We start from the raw sequence: 24228 nt of genomic DNA, 5'->3' as shown, positions 1-24228 counted from the left end.
ATTGATCTAGATTTCTGTTTTTGTGCCAGTACCATACTGTCTTGATTACTGTAGCTTTGTAGTATAGTCTGAAGTCAGGGAGCCTCATTCCTCCAGCTCCGTTTTTCTTTCTCAAGATTGCTTTGGTTATTCGGGGTCTTTTGTGTTTCCATACAAATTGTGAAATTTTTTGTTCTAGTTCTGTGGAAAATGCCATTGGTAATCTGATAGGGATTGCATTGAATCTGTAGATTGCTTTGGGCAGTATAGTCATTTTCACAATGTTCATTCTTCCAATCCAAAAACATGGTATATCTCTCTATTTGTATCATCTTTAATTTCTTTTATCAGTGTCTTATAATTTTCTGCATACAGGTCTTTTGTCTCCTTAGGTAGGTTTATTCCTAGGTATTTTATTCTTTTTGTTGCAATGGTAAATGGGAGTGTTTTCTTAATTTCACTTTCAGATTTTTCATCATCAGTGTATAGGAATGCAAGAGGTTTCTGTACATTAGTTTTGTATCCTGCAACTTTACCAAATTCATTGATTAGCTCTAGTAGTTTTCTGGTAGCATCTTTAGGATTCTCTATGTATAGTATCATGTCATCTGCAAACAGTGACAGCTTTACTTCTTCTTTTCCAATTTGGACTCCTTTTATTTCTTTTTCTTCTCTGATTGCTGTGGCTAAAACTTCCAAAACTATGTTGAATAATAGTGGTGAGAGTGGGCAACCTTGTCTTGTTCCTGATCTTAGTGGAAATGCTTTCAGTTTTTCACCATTGAGGACAATGTTGGCTGTGGGTTTGTCATATATGGCCTTTATTATGTTGAGGTAAGTTCCCTCTATGCCTACTTTCTGGAGGGTGTTTATCGTAAATGGGTGTTGAATTTTGTCGAAATCTTTCTCTGCATCTATTGAGATGATCATATGGTGTTTCTCCTTCAATTTGTTAATATGGTGTATCACATTGATTGATTTGCATATACTGAAGAATCCTTGCATTCCTGGGATAAACCCCACTAGCTCATGGTGTATGATACTTTTAATGTGCTGTTGGATTCTGTTTGCTAGTATTTTGTTGAGGAATTTTGCATCTATGTTCCTCCGTGATATTGGCCTGTAGTTTTCTCTCTTTGTGACATCTTTGTCTGGTTTAGGTATCAGGGTGATGGTGGCCTCGTAGAATGACTTTGAGAGTATTCCTCCCTCTGCTATATTTTGGAAGAGTTTGAGAAGGATAGGTGTTAGCTCTTCTCTAAATGTTTTATAGAATTCACCTGTGAAGCCATTCTCCTGCGCTTTTGTTTGTTGGAAGATTTATAATCACAGTTTCAAATTCAGTGCTTGTGATTGGTCTGTTCATATTTTCTATTTCTTCCTAGCTCAGTCTCGGAAGGTTGTGTATGTCTAAGAATTTGTCCATTTCTTCCAGGTTGTCCATTTTATTGGCATAAAGTTGCTTGCAGTAATCTCTCATGATCCTTTGTATTTCTGCAGTGTCCATTGTAACTTCTTCATTTCTAATTTTATTGATTTGAGTCCTTTCCCTGTTTTTCATGATGAGTCTGGCTAATGTTTTATCAATTTTGTTTATCTTCTCAAAGAACCAGCTTTTAGTTTTATTGATCTTTGCTATCGTTTCCTTCATTTCTTTTTCATTTATTTCTGATCTGATCTTTATGATTTCTTTCCTTCTGCTAACTTTGGGGTTTTTTTGTTCTTCTTTCTCTAATTGCTTTAGGTGTAAGGTTAGGTTGTTCATTTGAGATGTTTCTTGTTTCTTAAGGTAGGATTGTATTGCTATAAATTTCCCTCTTAGAACTGCTTTTGCTGCATCCCATAGGTTTTGGGTCGTCGTGTTTTCATTGTCATTTGTTTCTAGGTATTTTTTTGATTTCCTCTTTGATTTCTTCAGTGATCTCTTGGTTATTAAGTAGTGTACTGTTTAGCCTCCATGTGTTTGTATTTTTACAGATTTTTTTCCTGTAATTGATATCTAGTCTCATAGCTTTGTGGTCGGAAAAGATACTTGATATGATTTCAATTTTCTTAAATTTACCAAGGCTTGATTTGTGACGCAAGATATGATCTATCCTGGAGAATGTTCCATGAGCACTTGAGAAGAAAGTGTATTCTGTTGTTTTTGGATGGAATGTCCTATAAATATCAATTAAGTCCATCTTGTTTAATGTATAATTTAAAGCTTGTGTTTCCTTATTTATTTTCATTTTGGATGATCTGTCCATTGGTGAAAGTGGGGTGTTAAAGTCCTCTACTATGATTGTGTTACTGTCGATTTCCCCTTTTATGGCTGTTAATATTTGCCTTATGTATTGAGGTGCTCCTATCTTAGGTGAATAAATATTTACAATTGTTATATCTTCTTCTTGGATTGATCCCTTGATCATTATGTAGTGTCCTTCTTTGTCTCTTGTAATAGTCTTTGTTTTAAAGTCTATTTTGTCTGATATGAGAATTGCTACTCCAGCTTTCTTTTGATTTCCATTTGCATGGAATATCTTTTTCCATCCCCTCACTTTCAGTCTGTATGTGTCCCTAGGTCTGAGGTGGGTCTCTTGTAGACAGCATAAATACATGTCTTGCTTTTGTATCCATTCAGCCAGTCTATGTCTTTTGGTTGGACCATTTAATCCATTTACATTTAACGTAATTATTGATATGTATGTTCCTATTACCATTTTCTTAATTGTTTTGGGTTTGTTATTGTAGGTCTTTTCCTTCTCTTGTGTTTCCTGCCTAGAGAAGTTCCTTTAGCATTTGTTGTAAAGCTCGTTTGGTGGTGCTGAATTCTCTCAGCTTTTGCTTGTGTGTAAAGGTTTTAATTTATCCGTCAAATCTGAATGAGATCCTTGCTGGGTAGAGTAATCTTGGTTGTAGGTTTTTCTCCTTCATCACTTTAAATATGTCCTGCCACTCCCTTCTGGCTTGCAGAGTTTCTGCTGAAAGATCAGCTGTTAACCTTATGGGGATTCCCTTGTGTGTTACTTGTTGGTTTTCCCTTGCTGCTTTTAATATTTTTTCATTGTATTTAATTTTTGATAGTTTGATTAATATGGGTCTTGGCGTGTTTCTCCTTGAATTTATCCTGTATGGGACTCTTTGTGTTTCCTAGACTTGATTAACTATTTCCTTTCCCATATTAGGGAAGTTTTTGACTATAATCTCTTCAAATATTTTCTCAGTCCCTTTCTTTTTCTCTTCTTCTTCTGGGACCCCTATAATTCGAATGTTGGTGCGTTTAATGTTGTCCCAGAGGTCTCTGAGACTGTCCTCAATTCTTTTCATTCTTTTTTCTTTATTCTGCTCTGCAGTAGTTATTTCCACTATTTTATCTTCCAGGTCACTTATCCGTTCTTCTGCCTCAGTTACTCTGCTATCGATCCCTTCTAGAGAATTTTTAATTTCATTTATTGTGTTGTTCATGATTGTTTGTTTGCTCTTTAGTTCTTCTAGGTCCTTGTTAAACGTTTCTTGTATTTTCTCCATTCTATTTCCAAGATCTTGGATCATCTTTACCATCATTATTCTGAATTCTTTTTCTGGTAGACTGCCTATTTCCTCTTCATTTGTTAGGTCTGGTTGTTGCCTTGCTCCTTCATCTGCTGTGTGTTTTTCTGTCTTCTCATTTTGCTTAACTTACTGTGTTTGGGGTCTCCTTTTTGCAGGCTGCAGGTTCGTAGTTCCCATTGTTTTTGGCGTCTGACCCCAGTGGCTAAGGTTGGTTCAGTGAGTTGTGTAGGCTTCCTGGTGGAGGGGACTAGTGCCTGTGTTCTGGTGGATGAGGCTGGATCTTGTCTTTCTGGTGGGCAGGTCCATGTCTGGTTGTGTGCTTTGGGGTGTCTGTGGCCTTATTATGATTTTAGGCAGCCTCTCTGCTAATGGATGGGGTTGTGCTCCTGTCTTGCTAGTTGTTTGACATAGGGTGTCCAGCACTGTAACTTGCTGGTCGTTGAGTGGAGCTGGGTCTTGGCATTGAGATGGAGATCTCTGGGAGATTTTCGCCGTTTGATATTACGTGGAGCTGGGAGGTCTCTGGTGGACCAGTGTCCTGAACTTGGCTCTCCCACCTCAGAGGCACAGCCCTGACGCCTGGCTGGAGCACCAAGAGCCTGTCATCCACACGGTTCAGAATAAAAGGGAGGAAAAAAAGAAAGAAAGAAGAAGATAAAATAAAGTAAAATAAAATAAAATAGTTATTAAAATAAAAAATAATTATTAAAAAAATTTTTTAAGTAATAAAAAAAGAAAGAAAGAAGAGAGCAACCAAACCAAAAAACAAATCCACCAATGATAACAAGTGCTAAAAACTATACTAAAAAAAAAAAACAGACAGACAGAACCCTAGGACAAATGGTAAAAGCAAAGCTATACAGACAAAATCACACACAGAAGTATACACATACACACTCACAAAAAGAGAAAAAGGGAAAAATATATATATATCATTGCTCCCAAAGTCCACTTCCTCAATTTGGGATGATTCGTTGTCTATTCAGGTATTCCACAGATGCAGGGTACATCAAGTTGTGGAGATTTAATCCACAGCTCCTGAGGCTGCTGCGAGAAATTTCCCTTTCTCTTCTTTGCTCGCACAGCTTCTGGGGTTCAGCTTTGGATTTGGACCCGCCTCTGCGTGTAGGTCGCCTGAGGGCGTCTGTTCTTCACTTAGACAGGACGAGGTTAAAGAAGCAGCTGATTAGGGGGCTCTGGCTCACTCAGGCCAGGGGGAGGGAGGGGTACGGAGTGCGGGGTGAGCCTGCGGTGGCAGAGCCCAGCATGACGTTGCACCAGCCTGAGGTGCGCTGTGTGTTCTCCTGGGGAAGTTGTCCCTGTATCACGGGACCCTGGCAGTGGCGGGCTGCACAGGCTCCCGGGAGGGGAGGTGTGGATAGTGACCTGTGCTTGCACACAGGTTTCTTGGTGGCTGCAGCAGCAGCCTTAGCGTCTCATGCCCGTCTCTGGGGTCTGCGCTGATAGCTGCGGCTCATGCCCATCTCTGGAGCTCCTTTAAGCGGCACTCTTAATTCCCTCTCCTCGCACACCAGGAAACAAAGAGGCAAGAAAAAGTCTCTTGCCTCTTCGGCAGCTCCAGACTTTTTCCCGGACTCCCTCCCAGCTAGCTGTGGCGCACTAGCCCCTTCAGACTGTGTTCACGTAGCCAACCCCAGTCCTCTCCCTGGGGTCTGACCTCCGAAGCCCGAGCCTCAGCTCCCAGCCCCCTCCTGCCCCGGCAGGTGAGCAGACAAGCCTCTCGGGCTGGTGAGTGCTGGTGGGCACAGATCCTCTGCGCAGGAATCTCTCCACTTTGTCCTCTGCACCCCTGTTGCTGCACTCTCCTCTGTGGCTCTGAAGCTTCCCCCTTCCGCCACCCGCAGTCTCCGCCCGCGAAGGGGCTTCCTAATGTGTGGAAACCTTTCCTCCTTCACAGCTCCCTCCCACTGGTGCAGGTCCCATCCTTATTCTTTTGTCTCTGTTTTTTCTTTTTTCTTTTTCCCTACCCAGGTACATGGGGAGTTTCTTGCCTTTTGGGAGGTCTGAGGTCTTCTGCCAGCGTTCAGTAGGTGTTCTGTAGGAGTTGTTCCACATGTAGATGTATTTCTGATGTATTTGTGGGGAGGAAAGTGATCTCCATGTCTTACTCTTCTGCCATCATGAAGCTCCTTCCTCCCCTGTAATTCTTTACTGTTACTACTCTTTTCATTTCCTTCACAGTGTTTTATATTTTTTAATTACTGGGGTTTTTTTGTTTGTTTGTTTGTTTTGTTTTTCTGGGCCATGCCACACGGCATGCGGGATCTTAGTTCCCTGACCAGGGACCGAACCTGTGCCCCTTGCAGTAGAAGTGCAGAGTCCTAACCAATGGACGACCAGGGAATTCCCTTTACTTACTTTTTTTGTTTCATTGGTTAAACTCTTTCTTGAACATCATCAGATGACTAAACATCCATCTAATAAATTCTCTAACTTGCTTAATGTAGGAAACACTGGACTCTGTTCTTTATATTCAAAACAATCTTAACTAATGTAGGTATTAATCTCCTCTCACCAATAAGCTAAAAAAGTGGTCACTAATATAAATGTGTCACAGTCTGTGCTATGATTCATTATACCTACACACTTCCCTTAATTGTTAATTAAATACAACCCTGTGTCTAACAAAGTATTGTGCTAAGTGCTGAAAGAAGAGGAGTCAGGATGAGAAAATAAGGATTATTTCCTCCATTAAGATCTTGAATGATATAAGCATAGGATGGGAGAGACAAAAAAATGGGGCATTTCAAGTAGAGGATGGGGTAGGATAAAGAGTCATGGTATGTATGTAAAAATGTATATTTCATCAAAGCTAAGATACCGTCAGTTGCAAGATATATCATTATTTTATGTTCCAAAAGAGAAAAAAATGCTGCCAAAATTAACTGTTAATTAATAATTGTTCATTAATTGTGAAATATCATCAATAGTAAGATGCGTCTCAATATGAGAGATACATCCCAGTTCAAATATGTTCAAGTGTAAAGAAAAAGGAAGAGGAGAAGGGAGAAGAGCAGGAAAAGAACGGGGAGGAGGAGAATAAAGAAAAAGAAAATGACTATTCTATGATTAACACAAAATCCATCTTTTTGAGACTTCCTCAAAACATCTCAATGATATGGAATATTAGTTATTTACTAAAGTTTGCCATCAGGAAGGGGACAAAAAGCCACTGAAAGGAATGGTCACAGAGCAACTCTTCCTTTCTTAGTGTTTCCATTTGCCTTGTATATCTTCACCTATCCCTTTTCTTTTTCTATATCACCTGTGTGTCTCTTGTATACAGCATAGTTGAGTCCTGCTTTGTAATACAAATTGAAAATCCTGTTTCTTTTTAAAGGTGAGTTAAATATAACAAAAAGATAAATTTTTTTTTTTAAGATTTTTTTGATGTGGACCATTTTTTAAAAGCCTTTATTGAATTTGTTACAACATTGCTTCTGTTTTATGTTTTGGTTTTTTGGCCACGAGGCATGTGGGATCCCAGCTCCCCGACCAGGGATCGAACCCACTTCCCCTGCATTGGAAGGTGAAGTCTTAACCACTGGACCGCCAGGGAAGTCCCAGGATAAATCTTTTAAAATCCACGTACTTCAAAATTCCAATTGACTTGTGGGTCCTAGGTCATGGCTTAAGGAGGCAAGCATAACTGAAAATCACAACAGCAAATTAAAAATCTTAAAAATGTGTAGTTAATAATAATGAAAATACTCCATTTCAAACCTCATGAGCCACTTATAAATGTATAGCTCTAAATGCTTATATTAGGAAATAAGGCCAATAACTGGTGAGCTAAACATCTATCTGAAGGAATCAGAAAAAGAATAAAGAAAACCCAAGGAAATTAGAATAAAAGACCACCTCCAGTAACATATTAGGCTAGATTATTCACCCAATTCTCTCACTGAAAACAACTAAAAGTGATGGATAAAATTTTATTTCAAAAAATATTAAAAGCATTGAGGAGCTCAAAAGATGGTAAAGGGAATAACCAGACCAAAATCTATAAGAAAGAGATAAGTGGCTTAATAAAACTGTCTTTGTCCTATAGACATCTGCCTAATTCACAATGTTGAGCTTCAGATTTGATGATCTCCTGGCAAAGAACAGAAGTCAAAGTTCAAGACCCACCCAACATGGAAAATCCAACAGAAGACCTTTCTTCATAAAGCTGGGACACACACACACACACACCCCGCCAAAAGTTTCGTCCTCAGGAAACAAGTGAACCAGAAGTAAACCTAGTCCACCCATTGCCACATGGGATCCCCAAAGGACTACAAGGAAACTTGTCTTCCTGTGGCAAAAGAGAACAAGGATTCCTAAGAGACTGTGAAGACAAGCAAGCCCACACACACTTGCAACCCAAATTCACTTCCTTTGGGTGGTCCAGAATCTCAAAGGATGAATCTAGTCACCAAACTGTAGTACCTGAGGCATCTGGAAAAAAAAAAACAGAGGTAAATCCTCTTGAAGCAATGCAATTTCCTTCTTAGGCCTCAAAGAACACCCACAAATATTTTTTCCAAGGAAAATAAGCAGTTCACAGTCAAAATCTCACATAGGATAAATAAAAGAAATCAAACCTAGGCACAACATATGAAACTTCGGAAAACCAAAAACCACAGAACTCAAAAGCAGTTAGAGGTAAAAAAGATTTGCTTAAATGAAGAACTATTTGGCAGCTGATTTATCAATAGCAACAATGGACACCAGAAGACAGTGGAATTACCTCTTCCAATGACTGCGAAAATAACTACCACCCCATGATTTTATACCTAAAGAAACATCTATCAAGAATGAGGGTGATAAAGACTTTTAGACAAAATAACTGAGTTTACTATAGAAAATCTCATTAAAGAGAATTCTAAAGAAAAAATTTTCTGAAAGACAGTATGCAGATGGAAAAATCTGAAATCTTTAGAGGAATCAAGAGCACACCAAGCTGGAACTGACATCAAATTTCAGAGACTCATTTTCACTGTTTTCTGCCATGTACACTGAAGAGTAGAAAAGCCAGTTGATAGCAAGAAAGAAAGAAACAGACTCAAAGGAAAGAGAAAGAAGTAAGGTCCTAGTACAATTGTAAGCCCTGGTTCCAGCTGTTCTTAATCCCTAATGAAAGTCTGTCCTTGGAAACTGGGAGACACCCCACTGTTCTTATGTTAGATTCTGCATTTCCATTAAAAATGAAGAAAGGAGAAAGGTCAGAAATTAATGAAATTGGAAACATACAATAGAGAAAATCAAAGTCAAGCACTGTTTTTCTGATGAGGCTAAGAAAATACATAAAATCTCTAGCAAGACTGATGAAGGAAAAAAAGGAAGGCACAAAAAATATGAGGAATAAAAAAGACAGATAAATACTTATACAACAGAAATTTAAAAGATAACAAAAAGAATGCTTTAAACAACTTTATGCCAAATACTTTAAAAACGCAGACAAAACGGATGGATTCCTAAAAAAAAGAGAAAAACCTTCTAAAACCTGGCTTAACTAGAAACAGAAATCCTAGATAAAACCATTTAGAAAACCAAATACATATCTCCCCCCCAAAATACTAAGCTCACACCTCTCCCCCCAAAACACTAAGCTCACACCTCTCCCCCCAAAACACTAAGCCCAGAGAGTCAAACAGAAATTCAACCAAACTTTCAAAAAATAGATCATTCCAGTCTTTTCTTTTTTTCTTTTATTTATTTTATTTTTGGCTGTGTTGGGTCTTCATTGTTGTGGGCAGGCTTTTCTCTAGTTGTGGGGAGCGGGGACTACTCTTTGTTGCGGTGCGCGGGCTTCTCATTGCAGTGGCTTCTTGTTGTGGAGCATGGGCTCTAGGTGCGCAGGCTTCAGTAGTTGTGGCTTGTGGGCTCTAGAGCACAGGCTCAGTAGTTGTGGTACACGGGCTTAGTTGCTCCACAGCATGTGGGATCTTCCCGGACCAGGGCTCAAACCTGTGTCCCCTGCGTTGGCAGGCGGATTCTTAACCACTATGCCACCAGGGAAGCCCTATCATTCGAGTCTTATACAAATCCTTCTGGGAAGTGGGGATGGGGGGGTTAGTTCCCACCTCATTCTTTAAGGTTGGCATAATCTAGATACCAAATCAAATAAGGACAATACTGTAAGAAATAAAAATTATGGACCAATTTCATCTGTGAACATACATACAACAATTCTAAATGAAATATTAAAAATTCAACTATACTTTTTTTTTTTGGCCACTCTATATGGCATGTGGGATCTTAGTTCCCTGACCAGGGACCGAACCTGCGCCCCCTGCAGTGGAAGTGTGAAGTCTCAACCTTTGGACCACCAGGGAAGTCCCTCAACTACATATTTTTTAAAAAGACCATCATGATTAAGTTGGGTTCATCCCAGCAATGCAAGGGTGATTCAACATTAGAAACTTGATAAATGTCATTCATCATATTAACAGAATGAGGACAACCACATGACCATCTCACAAACGTAGGAAAAGCATCTGATAAAATTCAATACTCATTCTTCACACACATACAAAATCTTAGCCAAATAGCAACAGAAATGCCTTTAACCTACAGAGTATCTATCAAAAATCTATAGCAAAGATTTTTCTTAATGGTAAAACATAAGGAGCACTTCCTTTTAAAAACTAAGTGCAATATAAGAATGCCCACTGTTGGGACTGCCCTGGTGGTCCAGTGGCAAAGAATCTGCCTTACAATGCAGGGGACACTGGTTTGATCCCTGGTCAGAGAACTAAGATCCCACATGCCGCGTGGCAACTAAGCCCACACGCCGCAACTAGAGCCCGCATGCTGCCAACTACAGAGCCCATGCGCTCTGGAACCCGTGCACCACAACTGCAGAGGCCACGTGCCCTGGAGCCTGTGCACCACAACTAGAGAAGAGAAAACTCGCACGCCACAACTAGAGAGAAGTCCGCACACCACAACAAAGAGCCTGTATGCTGCAACTAAGACCTGACACAGCCAAAAATAAATTAAATAAATAATAAAAAATCAATCTTTAAAAAAAATTCAAGAAAAAAACAGAAACAAAAAACGAATGCCCACTGTTAACACCTGTATTGAATACTGTAGTCAAAGTCCTAAGTAGCATAGTAAGGCAAGAAAAAGAAACAGTGTAAGCATTGGAAAGGAAGACACAATTACAATCATCATACTTTAGTAACTAGATACTAAACAAAGATCTCTATACCAAAAAAAGCTTATATCAGCAAACAGAAAATGGAAAAAAAGACGAAAACATACTATTTACAATAGTAACAACAAATAAAGTATCTAATAATTAAATTTAAGAGAAGATTTGAGAGACCTTTATGGAGAAAAAGAAACTTTACTGAAAGATATTTTTAAATATCTAAATAGCTAGAAAAATATACTATGTTCAAGGAAGGGAAGGCTCAATATCATAAAATAAAGGGAATAAAGTAAATGCATGTGTAGATTAAAGCTTCTGGAATCTTGGGCTCATATACAAGCAAGTCCCATTTTTAATAACAGCTTTTGAATTTTTATGTAACTTGACTCAAATTACTCACTTTGATGGAAATTTTTGCAATTGGTATAAACTTATTAGGCACTAATTATATATACTTTTTAACTAATTGTAGCAAGAGTTGATATCACACTTCAGAATTCTGACAGATGCAAGGAACAAGTATGAGTGAGGAGCATATGATCGGTACATGGCTGAGTTCTAGTTGAATGTGCTGTGGTCCCACTGATTCAAAGGTCATTCAGTGTGCACAATCACCACAATGTAAGTTCTAATAACCACTCCTGCAAGTGATGAAATGTTGCCAACATTTTACATAACACGTAAAGTTTTCATTCTTGATAATTATCTGTGAACATTGCCAAAACACCATCTCCTTAAAAGTCACCTAAAAATGTAAACATTTATTTTGAATACAAATTCCTCTTACAAGAGGAAAACAGACAAAACACATTCATCATACAATGATCATATTGAGCTCAAAGAGTACCTCTAGTGGACCTACTACGTGTGGTGCTTACACATACAATACCCTTTGTACATGTGAGACCGATAAGCAGTTGCCCAGTTTGCTTTTATAATAGATCTGAACTTGATCAAATGAATGATTTTCTTTAGGTCTAACTTATTCAATTTTTTTTTTTTTTTTTTATAAATTTATTTATTTATCTACTTTTGGCTGCATTGGGTCTTCGTTGTGGTGCACGGGCCTCTCACCGCGGTGGCCTCTCCCGCTGCAGAGCACAGGCTCTAGGCGCATGGGCTTCAGCAGTTGTGGCGCACAGACTTAGCTGCTCCGCGGCATGTAGGATCCCCCCAGACCAGGGATCGAATCCATGTCCCCTGCACTGGCAGGCGGACTCCCAACCACTGTGCCACCAGGGAAGTCCCTAACTTATTCAATTTTAATTTTGGTTTACATAGATTTCATGAGCTGCTTAAGCTTTACTTTATCCAAATTTCCTAATAGAGTATTAAAAATAATGATCATCTGTTTTACTGGTTGCTAGGAGATGATAATACTAATAGTTAACAATTATTGAATGCTTAGTGTGTGGCAGGCACTGTTGTAAGTGCTTTGTATACAGTAAATCATTTAATCTTCACAATAACCCTTATCAGGTGGATAATATTACTATCACCATTTTACAGATAGGAAAACTGAGGTACAGAAAAGTTAAGTAACTTTCCCAACGTCACACAAGTAAGTGGAGACGCTTAGTGATTCATACCCAGGTAGCTGTCTCCAGAGCCCAGACCCTCAATCACTATATTATATTTCTTTTCACAATATTTAAAAGATACACAAAATTACTATGGATGAAAAAACTCACCATTAAAAAAATTATCAATAAGAGTTAAACGACAGTTAAGCAATATTAATATCAATACAACTTATCATAGGTTGATACTTCACAGCTATTTCAAAGTTTCATGGCCATGATTAAGAGTTTTGAAGTTGGACAGACCTGGCTCTGAATCTTGACTGTGCCCTTTACAAGCTGTGTGACTTTGGACAAGTTTCGTAACTTCACCAAGCCTCAGTTTCCTCATCTGTAAAATGAGAATAATAAACATCTCACAAAATTGTTGTTGGTAACATAATTATTGCTACATTAGATTGATATGTAAATCCAAACAAAACAACAGATACACAAAATTAAAAAAGGAGGTTCACAATTTCCCCCAGAAATCAGGGCTTTATTGTAAATAACGAAGATGACCACTCTAAGTCTCCACAGCAACTATAAGACTCACATACAAACAGAATACCCTCTAATTCATAATAAATAATTCCCCTGGATAAAAGTCAAATGCCTAGAGGTAAATTACTGAATCTTTGAAATATAAAATACCATATATACATAGAGAAAGAGACAAATAGATAAGACGTTGTTTGTTGATGACTCCCACGAATCCCATTCCACGCATACACTTTCTGAGACTAGTAGTATTCAAGGGGCCCAAAACAGGAAGAGTGGTGTCAAGAAGGAGTGATTCCTGGCACTGGTAGGAAGAAATTTTTTTAAGAGAAAAACAGAAAGAAATAGACATGTCATCAAAGTAGGGTACAACTATCGTTACCACCAAAGAGTGATTGTGTCCCTTTACACCAGGCATTTTACACTAGTCAAAACAAGTGAAACTGTCACTACTGCTGTCTTTAGAATCTCAATAAAATAATTTTACAATGAATAATGAGATTTCTATCAATACCTGCATTTACCAATAATACGTCCATCTGTGATAAGGTTAGGTGTTTCTTTGACGGGGGTGATTTTAGCAATACAATACAATGACCATTTTAAAAAAGGAAAAATAGGAATTACATTATACAAAAATCCTATAGGATAATTTTTTTAAACAGCTCATCAATACTATCATCAAGGTGAGTCTTTATGAAGGTTACTAGTCTAAAATATGAATTATATTAATTATTAAAATGACATATTACATAAAAATAATTATTAAAATGACTGTGTGTTCATTGTAGCTCAAAGATTTAATAAGGAAAGAACTTCCATCCCCCAAAATATCCCCTTTTAACAAATAATTGCAAAAATGGCCTTCAAATTTTCTTAATAAATTTGTAAAATTATCTGTCTAGAACAAAGGCCATCTAATTTTTACAAAGCACCTTTTTAAAGAAAACTTATTAGCTATATAGGAAATGTTCAGGAAATCCTTAAACTACCTATTTTATAAAAGTTTAAGGAAATGAACATAGGACATGAGGTGCTCGAGGTTATACGCCAGGACGGAAATCCAAACAAAAAAAATCAGGTCCTTTGACTCTGTATCTTAACAATTTGGAGTTTTTCTACCTGATCAGCATTTCCTTCACTACTCTACTTTCTCTAAATGATGAGAATAATTTTTTTGTCCTTTTCATGAGTTCTACCATTCACGGATAAGGTCAAGTCGGTTCAATCACAACTCAAATATTTTAATGTAGGAATTTTTAGGTAAATTTTTTACCTAAATTTTTTATGTAACTTAGAGAAAATTTGCAAATATCACTAATTATTTACATTTTACCCCATTTGCTTTGTCAGTCTCTTTCCTCCTCACACATTTTTTTCTGAACCACGTGAGAGTGAGCTGCAGACACTATAGCATTTCGGCCCTCAATATTTTCATGTAGTTTCCTAGGAACACAGACTTTCACTTAGATAACTACAGTATAGCTAACCAAATCAGTATTGTGTCAATGTTCAAATTTCTACTATATAATTACAGCCCATATTCAAATGTCATTAACTGCCTTAAAAATATCCTATAAAGCCATTAAATGTCCTTTAAATGTCCATTTAAAAATGTCCTCTGATCTCCCCAGTCCAGAATTCAATTCAGGATCATGTACTGCATTTAGTGGTAATGTCTCTTTAGAATCCTACCATCTGGAACAGTTCCTTAGTCTATGTCTTTTAAGTCTGATATTTTTAAAGAACACAGACCATTTATTTTGTAGAATGATCCTCAATTGAGGTTTGTCTAATGGTCTCTCATGTTTAAATTCAGGCTATGCATTTTTTGTAGGAATGTCACAAAGTCATGGTGGGTGCTTCTCACTGCATCGTATCAAAAGCTGCAAGAGGCTAGTGGGTTCTATTACCAGTGATGCTAACTTTGATCACTTGGCTAAGGAGTATCTGCCAAGTTTCCCCCCTGTGAAGTTATTGTTTTTCTCTTTGTAATAAGTAAATATTTTGTTAGGAACTGTCTTGAGACTACGTAAATATATTCCTCATCAAACTTTTACCCCATAGTTTTGGTACCTGCAGAAGATTCTCGTGCGAAAGTACTATTTTAATTGTTCCAAAATGGTCATTTTCTAATTCCAACAGTTCTACGCCTATTAGCCATTTTAATGAATAACTTTCACTTCTCCCCAACTTAGTAATTTATTCATTCACTTACTTATATTTGTATGGTTCTTATTTTTTCAGTGGGTTATAATCTATAACTATCATTATTCATTTGGCCAGTGGATGCTTCTCCAAACTGGTTCTTGTTCCTTTTGACTGTCCCCACCATTCTTTGACTATCTCCTTACTTTCTGAAACAATAATATGCTCCAGCCTCCTCTTGTACTTTCCCTGATCCAGTTCCTCCTGGGATCAGCCATTTCTCCAAGGAGCTGTGGTTTCCTTTAAGTGGAGAATGGTTTTGAAACCAGCATATGGGAGTTAGGTGTGTTCACTGTAACTGCTTCTAGGCCTCTTAGCAAACAAAGCTGGAATATACACAAATACACACATCTACGCATATGCATACACATATATATGTATACATACAAATATACACATATGTCTCTAAGAGAAAGATACGTAAGTGTATACATGCATACATGTATGTTTCTCTGTCTTTATATAAATAAATGTTAAAAACCATGAGTTCATAACCTCCAATTCAAATCCAGCGTCACAGGGTTCATTGGAGTCTTTTCTTCCTTATATCTAAAACTCCCTTCTCCAACAATGAAAAACCTGGCTCCCATTTTCCTCAATACACTCATTCATTTGTTGAGTCCTAAAATAGATAGAAAATAGTTTCAAAATTACCGATTTACACCATTACAAAAAACAGCCTACAAATTAGGGTTTGTTATCTGTTTACAGCTCTTTTTATCTTGAATTTCAAAGTATAGGATGCTCAAAAGTTATTTGGCTTACTTTCTCCTTTCAGTGTGTTTATGTTATTAATTTGAAACACAGGTTTATTAATTTGTGTGTTTATGCTATTAATTTGTTTATATTATGTTATTTAAATTATGTTATTAATTTGAAACACAGTTAGGTTTATTTGTTTCTGTTTATATTTTAGGGTTTTATCCCAACTTTATTGATTTTCTTTGCTGATTTTTTGTTTTGTTTCGTTTAGTATCTAAAACATTAGCATGACAGTGTTCTCTGATATTCTGCACTGATATCACATGCAATGCTACCAGGGGTTCTCTCTCAACCAGTGATTGTAATACAACTTCACAGTTTAGTAAGTATATTTCCCACAAGAAATGAGCCTTTCTGTAGCCAATCACATGTATCTACCACCATCCCACTGAGGCCCAGCTGTTTTCTGGGAATTACTGTTTCTAGATATAGAAAGAAGGATAAAATGAAATGGGAAAACCCTACTCCAGCAACAGATATTACTTGTAAAATAGTTTTCAAACTATGCTACTTAGAGAGATGCCACAGGGTAGAAGAGGGCAGGACCCAGTGGGTAGAACTCCAGGTCCCTGCCCTGACTTGAATTCAAGTTGCTATTGCTTTTACTGATATAATATATTGAGCTTCAGTCTGAGATTTTGTTCATCCAATTCATTCAGCAAACATTCACTGAGTGTCTATGTTGTCCCAGGCACTGTTGTAGGTGCTTCAGTGAAAAAAAGCCTTCATGGGACTTACAATTCTAGTTGTGGGAGAGATAAACTATAAACCTAAGTAAACTGTATAGTTAGTTAAAAGATGAAAGTTATAGAAAAAATTCAACAAGATAGTTTGCAATATTATATAGCATGTCCAGTTTAGGTCTCACTGAAAAAAGAAAGCTTCCTTTTATATGAATAATTTTTTTAAGTTTGAAAGTCATTAGGAGAGAAGAAGAGCAATCCAATTTTTCAGTTGGTGCTAACCTTATGTCTACAGGCCCAGGGACAGACCATGAGAAAAAAGTCATAAAACATTTTCCTTCCTTCTTTCACTGAATCTTAGCCAAAATCTAGAAATATTTAGGTTGGTTTTTCTCAATCCAGATCCTCTACTTTGTAAGTAATTACATATCTTTCCTAGATTCTGGCAAAGGGCTTTCCATCAATCTCAAACTCAAAATATTAAATTTCTTTTTTTCTTCAAATGATTTTAGTGGGAAATTGATAGAGGCAATATCAGGGCTGTTAACCACTCTTTTAGGCCTTTAATCCTAACCAAATCACACTATCACTCCCCTACGTTTACAATCAACAAAAGACTAAGCTAGCTAATCTTTCTCAGTTGTGCTAGATCATACCACTCAAATCCTAAACAACTGAGTTTGTTTGAACCTAAGTGCAGAACTTTATAATAACCACAGGTACCAGTTAATCAGCCCTTACCATGTCCCAGGTATTGTTTTAAATGGCTTATGTATATTACTTCTTTTATACTTCAAAACAACCCTACGTGATAAGTACCATTAGTACATCCCTTTTATAGATGAAGAAATTGAGAAATGAAGAGGTTAAACAACCTGCTCAAGGTTACAAAGCTTCTAAGTGATAGAGCTGGAATTAAAAAACAGGCAGGCAGTTAGTTTGTGCCATTAACTGCACATATTAAGCTGATTCTCAAAAAATCTTTACATAATGTGTTCTAAATTCTATCTTGCTAGATTTAACCAATTCAGCCTATGGAGGGAAAATAAATCTGACTTCAATGCTGTCATCCCATATATATACTATTTTTCAAAGCTTCAACTGAATACTTGATCACCATGCCATGAAAGGGTCCAATGAAACTATTAATAAAAATGTGACCAGGAATAGTAGCAAATCAAATCCAACAATGTATAATAAGAATTATACACCACAGACAAGTGGGATTATTCTCAGGTATGCACGGCTGATTCAACATTTGAAAATCATTTAATGCAATCCATCACATTAACAGGTTGAAAAGAAAAGTCACATGATCATATCAAGAGATAAAGAAAAGGCATTTGACAAAATGCAACACTCATTCATGATAAAAATTCTCAGCAAGCTAGGAGTAGAGAGGAATTTCCTCAACTTAATAAAGAACATCTACAAAAACCTACAGCTGACATTTTACTTAATCATGAGAAACTAGAAGGCTTCCTGAAAAGATCAAGAACAAGGCAAAGGGACTTCCCTGGTGGTCCAGCAGTTAAGACTCCGTGCTCTCAATTCAGGGGGCCCGGGTTCTATCCCTGGTCAGGCAACTAGATCCTGCATGCCACAACTAAAAGATCCTGCATGCCACCACTAAAAGATTCCACATGCCACAACTAAAAATCCACATGCCGCAACTAAAGATTCAGCATGCTGCAACTGAAGATCCCATGCATGTGCCCGCATGCTGCAACTGAAGACCCAGGGCAGCCAAATAAATAAATATTAAAAAAAAAAAAAAAAGGAACAAGGCAAAGATGTCTCCTCTTACCACTCCTTTGTAACATCATATAACTCTTAGTTAACATCATTAACTAGGAAATGCTAGTTAATGGAATAAGACAAGAGAAGGAGATAAAAGGTATACAGAATAGGAAGGACAAAATAAAACTGTCTTTGTTCGCAGATGATATGATCATCTATATAGAAAATCCAAAAGAGTCCGGCCAAAAAACTCCTGGAACTAATAAGCAATTAACTATAGCAAGGTTGCAGGATACAAGGTTAATATACAAAAGTCAATCACTTTCTTATATCAGCAATGAACAAGTGAAATTTGAAATTAAAAATAATACATTTACATTAGCACCTAAAAAATTAAATACTTAGGTATAATTTATGGCAAATCTAACAAAACACATACAAGATCTTGAAAACTACAAAATTCTGATGAGCAAAGTCAAAGATAAACTAAATAAATGGAGAGATAATCCATGTTCATGGATAGGAAGACTCAATATTGTTGAGGTATCAATTCTTCCCTACTTGATCTATAGATTCAATACAGTTCCAATCAAAATCCTAGCAAGTTGTTTTGCAGACATCAACAAACTCATTCTAAAATTTAAAGCCCCAAATGGACCCACATAAACATTGTTAACTGATCTTCGACAAAAGAGCAAAGGCACTATAATGGAGAAAAGATAGTCTTCTTAATAAATGATATTGGAACAACTGGACAGCTACATGCAAAAAAATTAATTTAGACACACACTTTACACCCTTCACAAAAATTAATTCAAAATGCATCGGAAACCTAGATGTAAACTGCTAAACTATAAAACTTGTAGAAGATAACACAGAAAAAAAAAATCTAGATACTCTTGGGTATGATAATCACTCTTAAAATAAACCAAAGACATGATCTGTGAAAGAAATAACTGATGAGCTAGACTTCATTAAAATTAAAAACTTCTGCTCTGTATAAGACACTGTCAAGAGAAGAGAATACAATCCACAGAATGGGAAAAAATATTTCCAAAAGACACATCTGACAAGGGACTGTAATCCAAAATATACAAAGAGGGACTTCCCTGGTGGTCCAGTGGGTAAGACTCCACGCTCCCAATGCAGGGGGCCTGGGTTCAATCCCTGGTTGGGGAACTAGATCCCACATGCATGTCGCAACTAAGAGCTTGCATGCCGCAACTAAGAAGACTGCATGCTGCAACTAAGAGCCCACATGCCCCAACTAAAGATCCTGCATGCTGCAACTAAGACCCTTCGCAGCCAAAATAAATAAGTAAATATTTTAAAATATATATACAAAGAACTGTTAAAACTAACAATTCAATTTAAAAAATGGGCAAAAGACTTGAACAGATATCTCAACAAAGAAGATATACAGGACTTCCCTGGTGGCGCAGTGGTTAAGAATCCACCTGCCAATGCAGGGGACACGGGTTTGAGCCCTGGTCTGGGAAAATCCCACATGCCGCGGAGCAACTAAGCCCGTGAACAACTACTGAGCCTGCACTCTAGAGCCCGCGAGCCACAACTACTGAGCCCGTGCACCACAACTACTGAAGCCCTCATGCCTAGAGCCCATGCTTGGCAACAAGAGAAGCCACTGCAATGAGAAGTCCACGCACCACAACAAAGAGTAGCCCCCGCTCACTGCAACCAGAGAAAGCCCGCGCGCAGCAACGAAGATCCAACACAGCCAAAAAATAAATAAATAAATAAATAAATAAATTTCTAAACAAAAAGGAAGATATACAAATGGCAAATAAGCTCATGAAAAGATGTTCAAAATCATATGCCATTGGGGAACTGCAAATTAAAATGACAATGAAATACCACTACACACCTATTGGAATGACTAAAATCCAGAACACTGACAACACCAAATTCTGGCAAGGATGCGGAACAACAGTTATTTTCATTCATTGTTACTGGGAATGCAAAATGGTACAGCCACTTTGGAAGAGTTTGGCAGCTTCTTACAAAACTAAACGTATTGTTACCTTACAATCCAGCAATTCCCTCCTCCCAGGTATTTACCCAAAGGAGCTGAAAACTCCACACAAAAACCTGCACATGGTTGTTTATAAAAGCTTACTTCATAACTGCCAAAACTTGGAAACAACCAAGATGTCCTTTAACAGATGAATGGATAAATAGTAAACTGTGATACATCTAAAGAATGGAATAATATTCAGCACTAAAAAGAAATGAGTTATCAAGCCATGAAAAGACATGGGGAAACCTTAAGTGCATATTACTAAGTGAAAGAAGCCAATCTAAACATACTGTATGATTCCAACTCTATGACATTCTGGAAAAGGCAAAAATATGGAGACACTAAAAAGATTGCCAGTGGTTGCCAGGGACTAGAGGGTTTTGAGGGATAAAGAGGCAGAACACAGAAAATGTCAGGACAATGAAACTATTCTATATGATACTCTAATGTTGGATATGCTATATATTTGCCAAAACCCATAGAATGTACAAAACCAAGAGTGAACCCTAATGTAAACTACAGACTTGAGGTAATAATGATATGCAATTTAGGTTCATTGATTGTAACAAAGGCACCACTCCAGTGCCAAATATTACTAGTCGGGGAGGTTGTGTATATGTGGGGGCAGAGGGAATATATGAACTCCCTGTACTTTCTGCTCAATTTTGCTGTGAATCTAAAACTGCTCTTAAAAATAAAGTCTGTTAAAAAAAAGAAAAAAGAAAAAAAGACCAGACCCAATGAGGATACTTACAACAGGCCAAAAAGACTTCTCTCCAGGATCAAGTAGGCATGGAACCATATATGTTTGCCCTTTGTGTTTAGCATTTTACCCAGTTATCAACTCACCTACCTGAACTATCAAGAAACCCACATTTTGGGTGGAGGTAGAGAAAGGGATGAAAGGGATGAAGAAGTACATACCTCCAGTTAGAAAATATACAAGCTGCAGCGATATAACATACAGCATAAGGAATATGGTCAATAATATTATAGGACTTCCCAGGTGGCACAGTGGTTAAGAATCTGTCTGCCAATGCAGAGGACAAGGGTTCAATCCCTGGTCCAGGAAGATCCCACATGCCACAGAGCAACTAAGCCCATGTGCCACAACTACTGAGCCTGCACTCTAGAGCCCACAAGCCACAACCACCGACCCCATGTGCCACAACTACTGAAGCCTGCATGCCTAGAGTCCATGCTCCACAGCAAGAGAACCCACAATGAGAAGCCCTCGCACTGCAACCAAGAGTAGCCCCCGCTCGCCTCAACTAGAGAAAGCCTGCATGTAGCAACGAAGACCCAACACAGCCAAAAATAAATAAATTAATCAATTAAATACATTTTAAAAATATATTACAATAACTTTGTATAGGGACTAGACTTATCGTGGTGATCATTTCATAACGTACGCAAGTATCAAATCACTATGCAGTATACCTGAAGCTAATGTAATACTGTTTGTCAGCTATATTTCAATTAAAAAAGAAACACATGTTTCTAAATCTTAATCCAAAAACATGTCTCAAAAGAGTAACAGTTCCTCTTCCTATATTAGACAAAAACATCTAAGTGCTGCTTCTTAATTCTAGAATTATTTTTTAATGCAGTTTGTAAAAAACATTGTAATTTGAACCAGAAAACATATCATATGAATTGGGGACCAATTATAGGACAGATACTCTTCTAGACTGTGGAAATAAGGCAGAGAATGAACCAAAGTCCCTATCCTCCTGGTGGTGTATTCTATTTGGGGAGACTGTGAAAATAATAAAGAAACAAATATATAATATGTTATGTTATGAAGAAAAATCAAACATGGTGAGAGGAAAGAAAGTGTTGGGGTTGGAGGGTAGCTAGAAAGGACTCTCTTTTAAATAAAGTGGTAAAGGAAGGCTTTGCTCATTAGGTTATACTTGAGCAGACAATTCTGAAGGTATTGAGTAGCGAGAGGGTAAGCCCAAGTAGAGAGGTGGGAGAGAACATTCCAGGTCAAAGGAACAAGTGCACCAGTCCTGAGGCAGAACTATGTTCCCTGTGCTAGAGAAGAGCAAGGAGATGATGTGGCTGCAGCTCCCACAGTGAAGGGAAGGTAGAAACTGAAGTCAGAAAGGAAGCCAAGTGCTTCAAAGGGTTTCACAGGATATTTGGTCTATTTATCAGAAATACAATAAATCTTGGTCTTCTGTTCTTAATAAGACAAGCCACTGGAAGGTTCTGAGCAGAGGAATAATGAGATTCATATTTTTAAAGGATCATTTTGGTTACTGTAGGTAAACAGATCATAAAGCTGGAACTAGTTAGGAGGCTATTAAACTAATCCAGGTGAGGCGTGATAGTGGCTTGGACCAGAGTGATAGCAGTGGAGATAAGATAGGTCAGAGAGATAGGTGGTCCACTTTCTATCTGTGCCCTCAGCTCAAGAAGAGACCACACCTGGAGCAGCAGTTGCATGAGAAATCATCAAATGAATAAATTTACAATAATCCACAGTCATTTTCCAGGACATGTATCTTAAGATATATCTTAAGAATGGAGCTGACAGGATTTTGCTGATGAATTGAATGTACAGAGTGAGAGAAAGTGAAGAATGAAAAATGACCTTAAGGTTGCTGGGCTGAGCAATCGCAAGAATGGAGTTGCATTTACTGTGATGCAGAAGACAGAAGGTGGAGTAGGCTGAAGGGGGTAAATCAGAAGTTTGGTTGTTAAGCCTGACAAAATGTAGAAGTTTACAAATGAGATAGTTATATATTGTAACTATTGGTATATGTCATGTCCTATAGAGCTTAGATACCTTGAGAGCAGAGTTCACGGTTTATAGTTGTACAATAGTAAAAAGGCCTACCATTCACTGAATACATTTGTCAATTAGAGCTCATTTAATCCTTCTATTATTGCTTCTATTATTAGTATATAACACATGGGAAAATTCTGGTTCAGAGATATTAAATAATTCTATTCATCCTTCAGAGCTCTGGTCAAATATCACTTCCTCAAAGTAGCTATCCTTGACCACCCCCATCATCTGAACTAAATCTCTATAATAAGCTCATAATACCCTGTACGTCTCCTCTACTGTCACGTTCTTGGTATCTCTCCTCCCTACAAGAATATAAGCTGCATGAAGGCAGGATACCCATACGTCAAGTTCACTACAACGATTAATATATGCTTTAAATCGTTTATAATATTGCTTTATTATTTTTTAAAATAAATTTATTTATTTATTCATTCATTCATTTTTGGCTGCGTTGGGTCTTCGTTGCTGCACACGGGCTTTTCTCTAGTTGCGGCAAGCGGGGCTACCCTTCATTGCGGTGCGCAGGCTTCTCATTGTGGTGGTTTCTCTTGCTGCGGAGCATGGGGTCTAGAGCACTGTCTTAGTAGTTGTGACACACAGGCTTAGTTGCTCTGCGGCCTGTGGGATCTTCCCAGCCCAGGGCTCGAACCCATGTCCCCTGCACTGGCAGGTGGATTCTTAACCACTGTGCCACCAGGGAAGCCCTGCTTTATTATTATAAATTATTAATATTATTTAATAAATGACTTAATAAGTAGAGACATCCATTACAAATTATTATAGAGTAGATCAGACCAATTCTCTTGGCAAGATAAACTATAAAAACAAAAAAAACTAAAGAAGGCAGCCGGGATGTAAGAAGTCAAAATACCAGGGGCTTCCCTGGTGGCACAGTGGCTAAGAATCCACCTGCCAGTGCAGGGGACACGGGTTCGAGCCCTGGCCCAGGAAGATCCCACATGCCGCTGAGCAACTAAGCCCGTGCACCACAACTACCGAGCCTGCGCTCTAGAGCTCGTGTGCTACAACTACTGAGCCCGTGTGCCACAACTACTGAAGCCCACACACCTAGAGCCCATGCTCCGCAACAAGAGAAGCCACCGCAATGAGAAGCCCGCACACCGCAACGAAGAGTAGCCCCTGCTCGCTGCAACCAGAGAAAGCCTGTGCACAGCAACAAAGCCCCAACGCAGCCAAAAAATGAAAAAAACAAAATACCAGTGAAAAAGGAAATGCATAGTTAAGCCTAACATTCT

General features: G+C 37.9%; 1 protein-coding gene and 1 long non-coding RNA gene across 15 annotated transcripts in view; one reads left to right on the top strand and one right to left on the bottom strand.

Annotated features, from left to right (window-relative positions):
* The window catches only part of NUMB (NUMB endocytic adaptor protein), a 182354-nt gene that overhangs the window by 90211 nt on the left and 67915 nt on the right, over positions 1–24228 (bottom strand). For 11 of the 14 annotated variants that reach the window (XM_082383886.1, XM_082383900.1, XM_082383896.1 and 8 more), the window contains exon 3: positions 12505–12589. The exons of 2 other annotated variants lie outside the window; for them this stretch is intronic. The gene's annotated coding sequence lies outside the window, so the exon portion shown is untranslated. Of the gene's footprint in view, positions 1–12504; positions 12590–15441; positions 15569–24228 lie in introns of all 14 variants that reach the window. One more of the 14 variants, XM_082383895.1, reaches the window with a different exon arrangement.
* The window catches only part of LOC309625033, a 62386-nt gene that overhangs the window by 7323 nt on the left and 30835 nt on the right, over positions 1–24228 (top strand). The gene's annotated exons all lie outside the window — the stretch shown is intronic.

This window comes from Balaenoptera borealis (assembly GCF_965194805.1).
Source record: "Balaenoptera borealis genome assembly, chromosome: 3".
Classification (NCBI taxonomy): Eukaryota; Metazoa; Chordata; class Mammalia; order Artiodactyla; family Balaenopteridae; genus Balaenoptera; species Balaenoptera borealis.
Note: the sequence above shows the minus strand (reverse complement) of the source record. Positions and strands in the feature narration are given on the sequence as shown.